Source organism: Panulirus ornatus, chromosome 11, assembly GCF_036320965.1.
Source record: "Panulirus ornatus isolate Po-2019 chromosome 11, ASM3632096v1, whole genome shotgun sequence".
Lineage (NCBI taxonomy): Eukaryota > Metazoa > Arthropoda > Malacostraca > Decapoda > Palinuridae > Panulirus > Panulirus ornatus.
In genome coordinates this window covers 70116491-70135713 of record NC_092234.1, presented here as the reverse complement: position 1 = coordinate 70135713, position 19223 = coordinate 70116491, and positions in this window count along the sequence as shown.

Here is a 19223-nt window from a genome sequence, read left to right as displayed (position 1 = left end):
CTGACAGCACGTCAACCCCGGTATACCACATCGCTCCAATTCACTCTATTCCTTGCCCTCCTTTCACCCTCCTGCATGTTCAGGCCCAGATCACACAAAATCTTTTTCACTCCATCTTTCCACCTCCAATTTGGTCTCCCTCTTCTCCTCGTTCCCTCCACCTCCGACACATATATCCTCTTGGTCAATCTTTCCTCACTCATTCTCTCCATGTGCCCAAACCACTTCAAAACACCCTCTTCTGCTCTCTCAACCACGCTCTTTTTATTTCCACACATCTCTCTTACCCTTACGTTACTCACTCGATCAAACCACCTCACACCACACATTGTCCTCAAACATCTCATTTCCAGCACATCCATCCTCCTGCGCACAACTCTATCCATAGCCCACGCCTCGCAACCATACAACATTGTTGGAACTACTATTCCTTCAAACATACCCATTTTTGCTTTCCGAGATAATGTTCTCGACTTCCACACATTCTTCAAGGCCCCAGAATTTTCGCCCCCTCCCCCCACCCTATGATCCACTTCCGCTTCCATGGTTCCATCCGCTGCCAGATCCACTCCCAGATATCTAAAACACTTCACTTCCTCCAGTTTTTCTCCATTCAAACTCACCTCCCAATTGACTTGACCCTCAACCCTACTGTACCTAATAACCTTGCTCTTATTCACATTTACTCTTAACTTTCTTCTTCCACACACTTTACCAAACTCAGTCACCGGCTTCTGCAGTTTCTCACATGAATCAGCCACCAGCGCTGTATCATCAGCGAACAACAACTGACTCACTTCCCAAGCTCTCTCATCCCCAACAGACTTCATACTTGCCCCTCTTTCCAAAACTCTTGCATTTACCTCCCTAACAACCCCATCCATAAACAAATTAAACAACCATGGAGACATCACACACCCCTGCCGCAAACCTACATTCACTGAGAACCAATCACTTTCCTCTCTTCCTACACGTACACATGCCTTACATCCTCGATAAAAACTTTTCACTGCTTCTAACAACTTTCCTCCCACACCATATATTCTTAATACCTTCCACAGAGCATCTCTATCAACTCTATCATATGCCTTCTCCAGATCCATAAATGCTACATACAAATCCATTTGCTTTTCTAAGTATTTCTCACATACATTCTTCAGAGCAAACACCTGATCCATATATATATATACATAGACACCCAAATCTGAGCCTTCGAAGAGGATGAGCACTTTCCGCACGACTCCTTCTGTTTCCCTTTTTAGAAAATTAAAATTTAATCGACTTTCACAACTCGCGGGGTAACGTGGGATGTATTCTTTCTCCCCTATCCCCAGGGATAAATGTGTGTGGATGTAACAAAGATGAGAAAAATGTTGAGATAGGTAGTATTTTTGAGGAAAGGAACCTGGATGTTTTGGCCCTGAGTGAAACGAGGCTCGAGGTTAAAGGGGAAGAGTGATTTGGGAATGTCTTGAGAGTAAAGTCAGGGGTTGGTGTGAAGACAAGAGTAAAGGAAGGAGTAGCACTACTCCTGAAGCAAGAGTTGGGGGGAGTAAAAAAAGTAACTCTAGATTTATATGGATGGAGAGAGGGGTGATTATTGGTGCCTATGCACATGGTCATGAGAAGAAAAATAATGAGAGGCAAGTGTTTTGGGAGCAGCTGCGTGAGTGTGTTAGCAGCTTTGATGCACGAGACCGTCTTATAATGATGGGTGATTTGAATGCAAAGGCGAGAAATGTGGCAGTTGAGGGCATAATTGGTTACAAAGGGTGTTCAGTGTTGTAAATGGAAATGGTGAAGAGCTTGTAGATTTGTGTGCTGAAAAAGGCCTGGCGATTGGGAATACCTGGTTTAAAAGGTAGAAAGGGTGGTGAGTGGTTGGATGAAGAAGTAAGATTATTAGTGAAAGAGAAGAGATAGGCATTTGGACGATTTTTGCAGGGAAAAAATGCAATTGAGTGGGAGATGTATAAAAGAAAGAGACAGGAGGTCAAGAGAAAGGTGCAAGAGGTGAAAAAGAGGGCAAATGAGAATTAGGGTGAGAGAGTATCATTAAATTTTAGGGAGAATGAAAAGATGTTCTGGAAGGAGGTAAATAAAGTGCGTAAGACAAGGGAGCAATTGGGAACTTCAGTGAAGGGCGCTAATGGGGAGGTGATAACAAGTAGTGGTGATGTGAGAAGGAGATGGAGTGAGTATTTTGAAGGTTTGTTGAATGTGTTTGATGATAGAGTGGCAGATATAGGGTGTTTTGGTCGAGGTGGTGTGCAAAGTGAGAGGGTTAGGGAAAATGATTTGGTAAACATAGAAGAGGTAGTAAAAGCTTTGCGGAAGATGAAAGCCGGCAAGGCAGCAGGTTTGGATGGTATTGCAGTGGAATCTATTAAAAAAGGGGTGACTGTATTGTTAACTGGTTGGTAAGGATATTTAATGTATGTATGACTCATGGTGAGGTGCCTGAGGATTGGCGGAATGCGTGCATAGTGCCATTGTACAAAGGCAAAGGGGATAAGAGTGAGTGCTCAGATTACAGAGGTATAAGTTTGTTGAGTATTCCTGGTAAATTATATGGGAGAATATTGATTGAGAGGGTGAAGGCATGTGCAGAGCATCAGATTGGGGAAGAGCAGTGTGGTTTCAGAAGTGGTAGAGGATGTGTGTATCAGGTGTTTGCTTTGAAGAATGTATGTGAGAAATACTTAGAAAAGCAAATGGATTTGTATGTAGCATCTATGGATCTGGAGAAGGCATATGATAGAGTTGATAGAGATGCTCTGTGGAAGGTATTAAGAATATATGGTGTGGGAGGCAAGTTGTAAGAAGCAGTGAAAAGTTTTTATCGAGGATGTAAGGCATGTGTACGTGTAGGAAGAGAGGAAAGTGATTGGTTCTCAGTGAATGTAGGTTTGCGGCAGGGGTGTGTGATGTCTCCATGGTTGTTTAATTTGTTTATGGATGGGGTTGTTAGGGAGGTGAATGCAAGAGTTTTGGAAAGAGGGGCAAGTATGAAGTCTGTTGTGGATGAGAGAGCTTGGGAAGTGAGTCAGTTGTTGTTCGCTGTTGATACAGCGCTGGTGGCTGATTCATGTGAGAAACTGCAGAAGCTGGTGACTGAGTTTGGTAAAGTGTGTGAAAGAAGAAAGTTAAGAGTAAATGTGAATAAGAGCAAGGTTATTAGGTACAGTAGGGTTGAGGGTCAAGTCAGTTGGGAGGTAAGTTTGAATGGAGAAAAACTGGAGGAAGTAAAGTGTTTTAGATATCTGGGAGTGGATCTGGCAGCGGATGGAACCATGGAAGCGGAAGTGAATCATAGGGTGGGGGAGGGGGCGAAAATCCTGGGAGCCTTGAAGAATGTGTGGAAGTCGAGAACATTATCTCGGAAAGCAAAAATGGGTATGTTTGAAGGAATAGTGGTTCCAACAATGTTGTATGGTTGCGAGGCGTGGGCTATGGATAGAGTTGTGCGCAGGAGGGTGGATGTGCTGGAAATGAGATGTTTGAGGACAATGTGTGGTGTGAGGTGGTTTGATCGAGTAAGTAATGTAAGGGTAAGAGAGATGTGTGGAAATAAAAAGAGCGTCGTTGAGAGAGCAGAAGAGGGTGTTTTGAAATGGTTTGGGCACATGGAGAGAATGAGTGGGGAAAGATTGACCAAGAGGATATATGTGTCGGAGGTGGAGGGAACGAGGAGAAGTGGGAGACCAAATTGGAGGTGGAAAGATGGAGTGAAAAAGATTTTGAGTGATCGGGGGCTTGAACATGCAGGAGGGTGAAAGGCGGGCAAGGAATAGAGTGAATTGGATCGATGTGGTATACCGGGGTTGACGTGCTGTCAGTGGATTGAATCAGGGCATGTGAAGCGTCTGGGGTAAACCATGGAAAGTTGTGTGGGGCCCGGATGTGGAAAGGGAGCTGTGGTTTCGGGCATTATTGCATGACAGCTATAGACTGAGTGTGAACGAATGGGGTCTTTGTTGTCTTTTCCTAGCGCTACCTCGCACACATGAGGGGGGAGGGGGATGGTATTCCATGTGCGGCGAGGTGGCGATGGGAATGAATAAAGGCAGACAGTGTGAATTGTGTGCATGGGTATATATGTATGTGTCTGTGTGTGTATATATATGTGTATACTGAGATGTATAGGTATGTATATTTGCGTGTGTGGACGTGTATGTATATACATGTGTATAGGGGTGGGTTGGGCCATTTCTTTCGTCTGTTTCCTTGCGCTACCTCGCAAACGCGGGAGACAGCGAAAGAGCAAAATGAATACAAAAAATAATATATATATATATATATATGTATATATATATATATATATATATATATATATATATATATATATATATATATATATATATATATATATATATATATATATTCAGGCCCCAATCACTCAGAATCTTTTTGACTCCATCATTTGACTCCATCTTTTTGACTCCATATTTCCACCTCCAATTTGGTCTCCCACTTCTCGTTCCCTCCACCTCTGACACATATGTCCTCTTGGTCAATCTTTCCTCACTCATTCTCTCCATGTGACCACACCATTTCAAAACACCCTCTTCTGCTCTCTCAACCACACTCTACAAACCAGAAATCTCTCTTACCCTTTCATTACTTACTCGATCAAACCACCTCACACCACATATTTTCCTCAAACATCTCATTTCCAGCACATCCACCCTCCTCCGCACAACTCTATCTATAGCCCACGCCTCGTAAGAATATGACATTGTTGGAACCACTATTCCTTCAAACATACCCATTTTTTCTTTCCAAGATAACGTTCTCGACTTACATACATTTTTCAACGCTCCCACAACTTTTGCCCTCTACCCCACCCTATGATTCACTTCCGCTTCCATGGTTCCATCCGCTTCTATGGTTCCATCCGCTGCCAAATCCACTCACAGATATGCAAAACACTTCACTCCCTCCATTTTTTCTCCATTCAAAGTTACCTCCCAATTGACTTCGCCCTCAACCCTACTGTACCTAATATTATCTTCATCTCATTCACATTTACTCTCAGGTTTCTTCTTTCACATACTTTCCCAAACTCATATATATATATATATATATATATATATATATATATATATATATATATATATATATATATATATATATATATATAGATATATATATATATATATATATTTATTTATTTATTTATTTATTATACTTTGTCGCTGTCTCCCGCGTTTGCGAGGTAGCGCAAGGAAACAGACGAAAGAAATGCCCCCCCCCCATACACATGTATATACATACGTCCACACACGCAAATATACATACCTACACAGCTTTCCATGGTTTACCCCAGACGCTTCACATGCCTTGATTCAATCCACTGACAGCACGTCAACCCCGGTATACCACATCGCTCCAATTCACTCTATTCCTTGCCCTCCTTTCACCCTCCTGCATGTTCAGGCCCCGATCACACAAAATCTTTTTCACTCCATCTTTCCACCTCCAATTTGGTCTCCCTCTTCTCCTCGTTCCCTCCACCTCCGACACATATATCCTCTTGGTCAATCTTTCCTCACTCATTCTCTCCATGTGACCAAACCACTTCAAAACACCCTCTTCTGCTCTCTCAACCACGCTCTTTTTATTTCCACACATCTCTCTTACCCTTACGTTACTCACTCGATCAAACCACCTCACACCACATATTGTCCTCAAACATCTCATTTCCAGCACATCCATCCTCCTGCGCACAACTCTATCCATAGCCCACGCCTCGCAACCATACAACATTGTTGGAACTACTATTCCTTCAAACATACCCATTTTTGCTTTCCGAGATAATGTTCTCGACTTCCACACATTCTTCAAGGCCCCCAGAATTTTCGCCCCCTCCCCCACCCTATGATCCACTTCCGCTTCCATGGTTCCATCCGCTGCCAGATCCACTCCCAGATATCTAAAACACTTCACTTCCTCCAGTTTTTCTCCATTCAAACTCACCTCCCAATTGACTTCACCCTCAACCCTACTGTACCTAATAACCTTGCTCTTATTCACATTTACTCTTAACTTTCTTCTTCCACACACTTTACCAAACTCAGTCACCAGCTTCTGCAGTTTCTCACATGAATCAGCCACCAGCGCTGTATCATCAGCGGGGGGCCAGAAATCCTCCCCTCCTTGTATTAACTTTCTAATATATATATATATATATATATATATATATATATATATATATATATATATATATATATATATATATATATATATATATATATATATATATATATATGGCCCAACCCACTCACATACACATGTATATACATAAACGCCCACACACCCACATATACATACCTATGCATTTCAAAGTATACATACACGGACATATACATATATACAGATGCACGTAATTATGCATGCTTCCTTCATCCATTCTCGCCGCCACCCCGCCACACATGAAATGACAAGCCCCATCCCCTGCGTGCGTACGAGGTACCGTTAGGAAAGGACAACAAAGGCCACATTCGTCTACACTCAGACTCTAGCTGTCATGTGTAATGCATCGAAACCACAGCTCCCTTTCCACATCCAGGCGCCACAAAACTGTCTATGGTTTACCCCAGACACTTCGCATGCCCTGGTTCAATCCATTGACAGCACGTTGACCCCGGTATACCGCATCGTTCCAGTTCACTCTATTCCTTGCACGCCTTTCACCCTCCTACGTGTTCAAGCCCCGATCGCTCAAAATCTTTTTCACTCCATCTTTCCACCTCCAATATGGTCTCCCACTTCTCCTCGTTCCCTCCACCTCTGACACATATATCATTTTTATCAATCTTTCCTCACTCATTCTCTCCATGTGACCAAAGCATTTCAATACACCCTCTTCTGCTCCCTCAACCACACCCTTTTTATTACCACATATTTCTCTTACCCTCTCATTACTTACCTGATCAAACCACCTCACATCACATACTGTCCTCAGACATCTCATTTCCAACACATCCACCCTCCTGCGCACAACCCTATCCATAGCCCACGCCTCGCAACCATATAACATTGTTGGAACCACTATTCCTTCAAACATACCTATTTTTGCTTTGCGAAATAATGTCCTCGCCTTCCACACATTCTTCAACGCTCCCATAACCTTCGACCCTTCCCCTACCCTGTGACTCACTTCCACTTCGATGGTTCCCTCCGCTGTTAATTCAACTTACTCCAGTTTTTCTCTACTCAAACTTACCTTCCAATTGACTTGTCCTTCAACGATAATGTACCTAATAACTATGCTCTTATTCACATTTACTCTCAGCTTTCTTCTTTCACACACTTTACCAAACCCAGTCAACAGCTTCTGCAGTTTCTCAACCGAATCAGCCACCAGCGATGTATCGTCAGCGAACAACAACTGACTCACTTCTTCAGCCCTCTCATCCACAACAGACTGCATACTTACCCCTCTCTCCAAAACTCTTCCATTCACCTCCCTAACCACCCCATTCTTAAACAAATTAAACAACCATGGAGAAATCACGCACCCCTACCGCAAACAGACATTCACTGAGAACCAATCACTTTCCTCTCTTCCTCATCATACGCATGCCTTACATTCTCGATAAAAACTCTTCACTGCTTCTAGCACCTTACCTCCCACACCATATGCTTTTAACACCTTCCACAGAGAATCTCTATAAACTCTATCATATGCCTTCTCCAGATCCATAAATGCTACATACAAAGCCATTTGTTTTCCTAAGTATTTCTCACATACATTCTTCATAGCAAACACCTGATCCACACATACCTCCATGGGTATGTTTGAAGGAATAGCGGTTCCAACAATGTTATATGGTTGCGAGGCATGAGCTATAGATAGGTTTGTGCAGAGGAGGGTGGATGTGTTGCAAATAGAATGTTTAAAGACAATATGGGGTGTGAGGTGGTTTGATCGAGTAAGTAATGAAAGGGTAAGAGAGATGTATGGTAATAAAAAGTGTGTGGGTGAGGGAGCAAAAGAGGGTGTATTGAAATGGTTTGGTCATATGGAGAGATTGAGTGAGGAAAGATTGACAAAGAGGATATATGTGTCAGAGGTGGAGGGAATGAGGAGAAGTGGGAGACCAAATTAGAGGTGGAAGGATGGAGTGAAAAGATTTTGAACGATTGCGGGTTGAACATACAGGAGGGTGAAATGCGTGCAAGGAATAGAGTGAATTGGAACAGTGTTGTATACCGGGGTCGACGTGCTGTCAGTGGATTGAACCAGGGCATGTGAAGCGTCTGGAGTAAACCATGGAAAGTTTTGTGTGGCCTGGATGTGGAAAGGGAGCTAGAGACAGTGTGAATGAATGTGGTCTTTGTTGTCTTTTCTTAGCGCTACCTCACGCGCGTGTGGGTGGAAGGGGGGGTGTGGGTGGGGGGAGGGAGATGCCATTTCATGTGTGGTAGGGTGGCAACGAGAATGAAAGAAAGTAGCAAGTATGAATATGTACATGTGTATATATGTATATGTCTGTGTATGTATATGTATGTATACGATGAAATGTATAGGTATATACATATGCGTGTGTGGGCGTTTATGTATATGCATATGTATGCGGGAGGGTTGGGCCATTCTTTTGTCTGTTTCCTTGCGCTACCTCGCTAACGCTGGAAACAGCAACTAAGTATAATAATGCTAATGATACTAGATATATATATATTTATTTCTGTTTATGTTTATTTTGCCTTATCGCTGTCTCCCGCGTTAGCGAGGTAGCGCATGGAAACAGACGAAAGAATGTCCCAACCCACCCACATACACATGTATATACATACACGTCCACACACGCACATATACATACCTATACATCTCAATGTACCCATATATATATATATATATATATATATATATATATATATATATATATATATATATATATATATATATATATATACACACAGACATATACATATATACACATGTACATAATTAATACTGTCTGCCTTTATTTATTCCCATCGCCACCTCGCCACACATGGAATAACAACCCCCTCCCCCCTCATGTGTGCGAGGTAGCGCTAGGAAAAGACAAAAAAAGGCCCCATTCGTTCACACTCAGTCTCTAGCTGCCATGTAATAATGCATCTAAACCACAGCTCCCTTTCCACATCCAGGCCCCACACAACTTTCCATGGTTTACCCCAGACGCTTCATATGCCCTGGTTCAATTCATTGACAGCACGTCGACCCCGGTATACCACATCGTTCCAATTCACTCTATTCCTTGCACGCCTTTCACCCTCCTGCATGTTCAGGCCCTGATCACTCAAAATCTTTTTCACTCCATCTTTCCACCTCCAATTTGGTCTCCCACTTCTCGTTCCCTCCACCTCTGACACATATATCCTCTTGGTCAATCTTTGCTCACTCATTCTCTCCATGCGACCAAACCATTTCAAAACACCCTCTTCTGCTCTCTCAACCACACTCTTTTTATTTTCACACATCTCTCTTACCCTTACATTACTTACTCGATCAAACCACCTCACACCACATAATGTCTTCAGACATCTCATTTCCAGCACATCCACCCTCCTGCGCACAACTCTATCCATATCCCACGCCTCGCAGCCATACAACATTGTTGGAACCACTACTCCTTCAAACATACCCATTTTTGCTTTCCGAGATAATGTTCTCGACTTCCACACATTCTTCAAGGCTCCCAGAATTTTCGCCCCCTCCCCCACCCTATGATTCACTTCCGCTTCCATGGTTCCATCCGCTGCCAAATCCACACCCAGATATCTAAAACACTTTACTTCCTGCAGTTTTTCTCCATTCAAACTTACCTCCCAACTGATTTGACCCTCAACCCTACTGTACCTAATAACCTTGCTCTTATTCACATTTACTCTTAACTTCTTCTTTCACACACTTTACCAAACTCAGTCACCAGCTTCTGCAGTTTCTCACATGAATCAGCCACCAGCGCTGCATTATCAGCGAACAACAACTGACTCACTTCCCAAGCTCACTCATCCACAACAGACTTCATACTTGCCCCTCTTTCCAAAACTCTTGCACTCACCTCCCTAACAACCCCATCCATAAACAAATTAAACAACCATGGAGACATCACACACCCCTGCCGCAAACCTACATTCACTGAGAACCAATCACTTTCCTCTCTTCCTACACGTACACATGCCTTACATCCTCGATAAAAACTTTTCACTGCTTCTAACAACTTGCCTCCTACACCATATATTCTTAATACCTTCCACAGAGCATCTCTATCAACTCTATCATATGCCTTCTCCAGATCCATAATTGCTACATACAAATCCATTTGCTTTTCTAAGTATTTCTCACATACATTCTTCAAAGCAAACACCTGATCAACACATCCTCTATCACTTCTGAAACCACACTGCTCTTCCCCAATCTGATGCTCTGTACATGCCTTCACCCTCTCAAACAATACCCTCCCATATAATTTACCAGGAATACTCAACAAATTTATACCTCTGTAATTTGAGCACTCACTCTTATCCCCTTTGCCCTTGTACAATGGCACTATGCACGCATTCCGCCAATCCTCAGGCACCTCACCATGAGTCATACATACATTAAATAACCTTACCAACCAGTCAACATGAGGGGGGAGGGGGATGTTATTCCGTGTGTGGCGGGGTGGCGATGGGGGTGAGTAGGGACAGACAGTGTGAATTGTGTGCATGTGTGTATATGTGTGTGTCTGTGTGTGTATATATGTGGGTACATTGGAATGTGTGGGTGTGTATGTTTGCGTGTGTGGACGTGTGTGTGTGTGTGCATGTGTGTGGGGGTGGGTTGGGCCATTTCTTTCGTCTGTTTCCTTGCGCTACCTCGCAAACGTGGAAGACAGCGACAAAGCAAAATAAATAAATAATATATATATATATATATATATATATATATATATATATATATATATATATATATATATATATATATATATAAAAAAGTAAATGGATTTGTATGTAGCATTATGGATCTGGAGAAGGCATATGATAGAGTTGATAGAGATGCTGTATGGAAGGTATTGGGAATATATGGTGTGGGAGGAAGTTGTTAGAAGCAGTGAAAAGTTTTTATCGAGGATGTAAGGCATGTGTACGTGAAGGAACAGAGGAAAGTGATTGATTCTCTGTGAATGTAGGTTTGCGGCAGGGGTGTGTGATGTCTCCATGGTTGTTTAATTTGTTTATGGATGGGGTTGTTAGGGAGGTGAATGCAAGTGTTTTGGAAAGAGGGGCAAGTATGAAGTCTGTTGTGAATGAGAGAGCTTGGGAAGTGAGTCAGTTGTTGTTCGCTGATGATACAGCGCTGGTGGCTGATTCATGTGAGAAACTGCAGAAGCTGGTGACTGAGTTTGGTAAAGTGTGTGAAAGAAGAAAGTTAAGAGTAAATGTGAATAAGAGAAAGGTTATTAGGTACCGTAGGGTTAAGGGTGAAGTCAATTGGGAGGTAAGTTTGAATGGAGAAAAACTGGAGGAAGTAAAGTGTTTTAGATATCTGGGAGTGGATCTGGCAGCAGATGGAACCATGGAAGCGGAAGTGAATCATTGGGTGGGGGAGGGGGCGAAAATCCTGGGAGCCTTGAAGAATGTGTGGAAGTCGAGAACATTATCTCGGAAAGCAAAAATGGGTATGTTTGAAGGAATAGTGGTTCCAACAATGTTGTATGGTTGCGAGGCGTGGGCTATGGATAGAGTGGTGCGCAGGAGGGTGGATGTGCTGGAAATGAGATGTTTGAGGACAATGTGTGGTGTGTGGTGGTTTGATCGAGTAAGTAATGTAAGGGTAAGAGAGATGTGTGGAAATAAAAAGAGCGTGGTTGAGAGAGCAGAAGAGGGTGTTTTGAAATGGTTTGGGCACATGGAGAGAATGAGTGAGGAAAGATTGACTAAGAGGATATATGTGTCGGAGGTGGAGGGAACGAGAAGTGGGAGACCAAATTGGAGGTGGAAAGATGGAGTGAAAAAGATTTTGTGTGATCGGGGAGGGTGAAAGGAGGGCAAGGAATAGAGTGAATTGGATCGATGTGATATATCGGGGTTGACGTGCTGTCAGTGGATTGAATCAGGGCATGTGAAGCGTCTGGGGTAAACCATGGAAAGTTGTGTGGGGCCTGGTTGTGGAAAGGGAGCTGTGGTTTCGGGCATTATTGCATGACAGCTAGAGACTGAGTGTGAACGAATGGGGCCTTTGTTGTCTTTTCCTAGTGGTACGTCGCACACACGAGGGGGGGAGGGGGATGGTTTTCCATGTGTGGCGAGGTGGCGATGGGAATGAATAAAGGCAGACAGTGTGAATTGTGTGCATGGGTATATATGTATGTGTCTGTGTGTGTATATATATGTGTACACTGAGATGTATAGGTATGTATATTTGCGTGTGTGGACGTGTATGTATATACATTGTGTATGGGGGTGGGTTGGGCCATTCCTTTCGTCTGTTTCCTTGCGCTACCTCGCAAACGCGGGAGACAGCGACAAACCAAAATAATACTGATAATATATATATATATATATATATATATATATATATATATATATATATATATATATATGTTGGGGTGAAGAGGGTGGTGAGAGTAAGTGAGCTTGGGAAGGAGAACTGTGTGAGGAAGTACCAGGAGAGACTGAGTACAGAATGGAAAAAGGTGAGAACAATGGAAGTAAGGGGAGTGGGGGAGGAATGGGATGTATTTAGGGAATCAGTGATGGATTGCGCAAAAGATGCTTGTGGCATGAGAAGAGTGGGAGGTGGGTTGATTAGAAAGGGTAGTGAGTGGTGGGATGAAGAAGTAAGAGTATTAGTGAAAGAGAAGAGAGAGGCATTTGGACGATTTTTGCAGGGAAAAAATGCAATTGAGTGGGAGATGTATAAAAGAAAGAGACAGGAGGTCAAGAGAAAGGTGCAAGAGGTGAAAAAAGGGCAAATGAGAGTTGGGGTGAGAGAGTATCATTAAATTTTAGGGAGAATAAAAAGATGTTCTGGAAGGAGGTAAATAAAGTGCGTAAGACAAGGGAGCAAATGGGAACTTCAGTGAAGGGCGCAAATGGGGAGGTGATAACAAGTAGTGGTGATGTGAGAAGGAGATGGAGTGAGTATTTTGAAGGTTTGTTGAATGTGTTTGATGATAGAGTGGCAGATATAGGGTGTTTTGGTCGAGGTGGTGTGCAAAGTGAGAGGGTTGGGGAAAATGATTTGGTAAACAGAGAAGAGGTAGTGAAAGCGTTGCGGAAGATGAAAGCCGGCAAGGCAGCAGGTTTGGATGGTATTGCATTGGAATTTATTAAAAAAGGGGGTGACTGTATTGTTGACTGGTTGGTAAGGTTATTTAATGTATGTATGACTCATGGTGAGGTGCCTGAGGATTGGCGGAATGCGTGCATAGTGCCATTGTACAAAGGCAAAGGGGATAAGAGTGAGTGCTCAAATCACAGAGGTATAAGTTTGTTGAGTATTCCTGGTAAATTATATGGGAGGGTATTGATTGAGAGGGTGAAGGCATGTACAGAGCATCAGATTGGGGAAGAGCAGTGTGGTTTCAGAAGTGGTAGAGGATGTGTGGATCAGGTGTTTGCTTTGAAGAATGTATGTGAGAAATACTTAGAAAAGCAAATGGATTTGTATGTAGCATTTATGGATCTGGAGAAGGCATATGATAGAGTTGATAGAGATGCTCTGTGGAAGGTATTAAGAATATATGGTGTGGGAGGAAAGTTGTTAGAAGCAGTGAAAAGTTTTTATCGAGGATGTAAGGCATGTGTACGTGTAGGAAGAGAGGAAAGTGATTGGTTCTCAGTGAATGTAGGTTTGCGGCAGGGGTGTGTGATGTCTCCATGGTTGTTTAATTTGTTTATGGATGGGGTTGTTAGGGAGGTAAATGCAAGAGTTTTGGAAAGAGGGGCAAGTATGAAGTCTGTTGGGGATGAGAGAGCTTGGGAAGTGAGTCAGTTGTTGTTCGCTGATGATACAGCGCTGGTGGCTGATTCATGTGAGAAACTGCAGAAGCTGGTGACTGAGTTTGGTAAAGTGTGTGGAAGAAGAAAGTTAAGAGTAAATGTGAATAAGAGCAAGGTTATTAGGTACAGTAGGGTTGAGGGTCAAGTCAATTGGAAGGTGAGTTTGAATGGAGAAAAACTGGAGGAAGTGAAGTGTTTTAGATATCTGGGAGTGGATCTGGCAGTGGATGGAACCATGGAAGCGGAAGTGGATCATAGGGTGGGGGAGGGGGCGAAAATTCTGGGGGCCTTGAAGAATGTCTGGAAGTCGAGAACATTATCTCGGAAAGCAAAAATGGGTATGTTTGAAGGAATAGTGGTTCCAACAATGTTGTATGGTTGTGAGGCGTGGGCTATGGATAGAGTTGTGCGCAGGAGGATGGATGTGCTGGAAATGAGATGTTTGAGGACAATGTGTGGTGTGAGGTGGTTTGATCGAGTGAGTAACGTAAGGGTAAGAGAGATGTGTGGAAATAAAAAGAGCGTGGTTGAGAGAGCAAAAGAGGGTGTTTTGAAGTGGTTTGGGCACATGGAGAGAATGAGTGAGGAAAGATTGACCAAGAGGATATATGTGTCAGAGGTGGAGGGAACGAGGAGAAGAGGGAGACCAAATTGGAGGTGGAAAGATGGAGTGAAAAAGATTTTGTGTGATCGGGGCCTGAACATGCAGGAGGGTGAAAGGAGGGCAAGGAATAGAGTGAATTGGAGCGATGTGGTATACCGGGGTTGACGTGCTGTCAGTGGATTGAATCAAGGCATGTGAAGCGTCTGGGGTAAACTATGGAAAGCTGTGTAGGTATGTATATTTGCGTGTGTGGACGTATGTATATACATGTGTATGGGGGGGGGTTGGGCCATTTCTTTCGTCTGTTTCCTTGCGCTACCTCGCAAACGCGGGAGACAGCGACAAAGTATAAAAAAAAAAATATATATATATATATATATATATTTTTTTTGCTTTCCGAGATAATGTTCTCGACTTCCACACATTTTTCAAGGCTCCCAAAATTTTCGCCCCCTCCCCCACCCTATGATCCACTTCCGCTTCCATGGTTCCATCCGCTGACAGATCCACTCCCAGATATCTAAAACACTTCACTTCCTCCAGTTTTTCTCCATTCAAACTCACCTCCCAATTGACTTGACCCTCACCCCTACTGTACCTAATAACCTTGCTCTTATTCACATTTACTCTCAACTTTCTTCTTCCACACACTTTACCAAACTCAGTCACCAGCTTCTGCAGTTTCTCACATGAATCAGCCACCAGCGCTGTATCATCAGCGAACAACAATTGACTCACTTCCCAAGCTCTCTCATCCCCAACAGACTTCATACTTGCCCCTCTTTCCAGGACTCTTGCATTTACCTCCTTTACAACCCCATCCATAAACAAATTAAACAACCATGGAGACATCACACACCCCTGCCGCAAACCTACATTCACTGAGAACCAATCACTTTCCTCTCTTCCTACATGTACACATGCCTTACATCCTCGATAAAACGCGGGAGACAGCGACAAAGTATAAAAAAAAAAAAAAAAAAAAAAAAAAAAAAAAATATATATATATATATATATATATATATATATATATATATATATATATATATATATATATATATATATATATATATTCATCCCTGGGTTTAGGGTAGAATGAATACTTCCCATGTATTCCCTGCATGTCGTAGAAGGTGACTAAAAGGGGAGGGAGCAGGGGGCTGGAAATCCTCCCCTCTTGTGTTTATTTTTACAAAAGAAGGAACAGAGAAGGGGTCAAGTGAGGATATTTCCTGAAAGGCTCAGTCCTCTGTTCTTAATGCTACCTCACTAATGCGGGAAATGGCGGTTAGTATGAAGAAAAAATATATATATATCTTTCATACTTGTCCAGTATTTCCTGCTTCAGCAAGATTGCTTCAGGAACAGTCGTGGAAAGGCTGCATTTGGTTACATCCATTCTCTAGCTCTCATGTGCAGTGTACCAAAACAACCACCACCTATCCACAACCATGCCATGCACAGCTTTCCCGTCTCTCCCAGTCCTGGTTCAGCTTATTAAAAGTAGGTTGTGCCCCATATATCCCATTGCTCCCATTCATCCTATCCCACACATGCCTTTCAACCTCCTGCATGTTCAGGCTCTGGTCACAAAATCTTTTTCACTCTAATACCTCCCCCTACTTCTGACACGCAAGTTCTCTTTACCCATTCTCACCATTTGTCCAACTATTTCAGCGCAGCCCCTCAGCTCTCAACCACACTCTTTGTATTGCCACACCTGTGTCTCACCCTTTTATTACTAACTCAATGAAACAACTGCTCAGTACATATTGTCCTGAAACATTTAATTTTCAACAAATCCAACCTCCTTTGTAAATCCTCATCTGTACACCATGCTTCACATCCATACATCATCATTGGGACTACTATATCTTCAAACGTACCCATTTTCACCCTCCTAAATAATGACCTTTCCACATATTCCTCAGTGCTCTTAGAAACTTTGCCCCCTCACCTACCCTATGATTCACTTCTGCTTCAGTAGTTCCTTGAACTACCTTTACTCCTAGGTATCTAAAACACTTAATTTTTTCCAAATTTTCTCAAATAACCTGTATCTGTGTCCTGCCTAACCTAATAACCTTACTTTTATCCACACTTACTCTTGCCTTCCTCTTTTCACATACTTTTCCAAACTCGGTCACCAATGACTGTTGTCTTTCGTTCAAATCTGCCACCAGTGTTGTATCATCAGCAAACAACAACTGACTTACTTCCCAGTCCCTCTCATCCCCAACAGACTGCATACTCGCCCCTCTCTTCAAGACTCTTGCATTTAACTCTCTCACCACCCCGTCCATAAACAAATCAATTTGATACAGGTGTCATTACACACCCCTGATACAGACCAACCTTCACCTGGAACCAATCAATCTCCTCTCTTCATGCTCATGCTTATACCTTGCACTCTTGATTAAAACATCTTGCTGCTCCTTTCACCATATGTTCATAAGAACCTTCTGCAAGGAATGGCATCTCCATCAGCCTAATCAAATGCTTTCTCCAGACCTACAAATGTCACATAAAAATCTCATTTCTCTATATAAATCTTCAAAACAAACTCCTAATCCAAACATCCTCTAGCACCCCTGAGATCACTTCGTTCCTACCCAATCTGGTGCTCTGTAGATGTTTCACCCTTTCAATCACCATACTCAAATACAATTTACAAGGTACTCTCAACAAACTTGTACCACTTTAATTTGAAAACTTAACTTTGTTCCCCTTACCCCTATACAATGGCACTATACATGTATTCTGGCAGTCCTCAGGGACTTCACCCTGATCTATAAATACAATGAAAATCCTAACTAATCAGTCACCAACACGCACTTCTTTTCTTAAAAAATTCAACTGCAATACCATCCACTCCAAACACCAAGCCACATTTCATCTTATACAAGGCTTTTGCCTCCTCATTTTTCATCGAAACAACTTTCATAACTTTTTTGCTTCACACAACTGACCCAAACAACCTACTGCCACATTATCACCACATGTATTGAACAATCATTAAGAATACTCACAACATGTCTTGTCCTCCTTACCTCATCGCTACCTATTACCAACCACTGATGTTCCCATTTGCTTTCTTTTTTTTCTCATGTTATTAACATCTTTCCAAAATATCTTTTTTCTTAAATTTACTGATAATCACTCACTCAAACTCTCATCTGCCCTCTTTTCAATCCCTGCACCTTCCTCTTGACCTCCTCCCACTTTCCTTGTACATCTCCCAATCATTTGCACCCCTTCCCTGTAAATGCTTCCCATATACCTCTCTTTTCTCTTTCATTCGCAACTTTATTTCATCACCTTATCTCTCACTGCTCTTTCCTTACCTGCACCTCACATTTTCTGCATGCCACACACACACATCTGCACATACCAGCACTGCTTACCTAAATATCTTCCCCTCTAACCCCTCTCCCCTTGTTTCATTCACTCTCACCTTTTGCCATTTCACACATAATCTCTCCTTGTATTGCATCACTTGTGTCTCTTTTCCTTGCAACACCCTCTTCTCACTCGTCTTATTTCCTCTTTTCCAAAAAACCCTAAAAATCTTCACCTTTGCCTCCACTGGATAATGGTCAGACATACCACCAACTGCCCCTCTCATCATATTCACATCCAAAAGTCTCTCCTGCCAATCAATATATAATTCAGTACTGCCGTCTTACAATCTTTCCTACTTATCCAAGTATACTTTTGTGCTTCCTTCTTTTTAAACTAGGACTTCCTAATCTGCAGTCCTTTATCAGCTCACATCTCCACAAGCTATTCACCATTCGTATTCACCTCCCTGAGTACCCCATATCCTCAAGTTATACCTTCAATTGCTATATCACTCACTCTTGCATCTAAATCACTAATTAATAATACCCAATCTATGGCATCAAAACAAACAGGGATATATATTATAAAACAATTGGAACCCCTTTTAGGATCTCCTGTGGTATCAAGGCTCCAATTGATGCAAGAACATAGAAATAAGGAGCTTCTTTGGAGAAAGATTGTCTTTAACAAAACTGCACTCTCTTCTGCCCATTGACTATGGTACATCCTCAACAAAAGTGACTACTCACTTGCAGTGTAACATCCAGAGATGCATCTGATAATGTATATAACAAAGGGAAATAACACCATGATGAATATTACAATATTTATTCACAATATATGTTATGTCTAAATTAAATAAAGATAACTGTCTGATAAAAACTCATTGTGCAAAATATCTAAAGATTACATTAACACTATGATAATGAGTAAGTGAAGAAAATCACCTATCCTTACATTTACAGTTACCTTAATAACAATCCCTGAATTAAGATATACCATATAAGTGTACAATAGGTCACCGCAGTTCATGAATACTGTTGTGGTGCAGCTTTTGGCATGACAGACTTTAAAGTAATGGCCAAAGGTTCGTTTTCAGTGGAACCTTAGCAGCCATTCTGTTGTTTAGTATAAATAGGAAAATGGGATACAAACAATTCTTGAGAGAAATATGGTGACATATGGTAATGACTAGCATGCATAAAGCAATCTTCAGTTCCAGTTATGGTTCTATGGCTTAATACTTGAGAGTAATATAAACTGAAGAAGGTACCAAGCAGGGAGTGCTCAT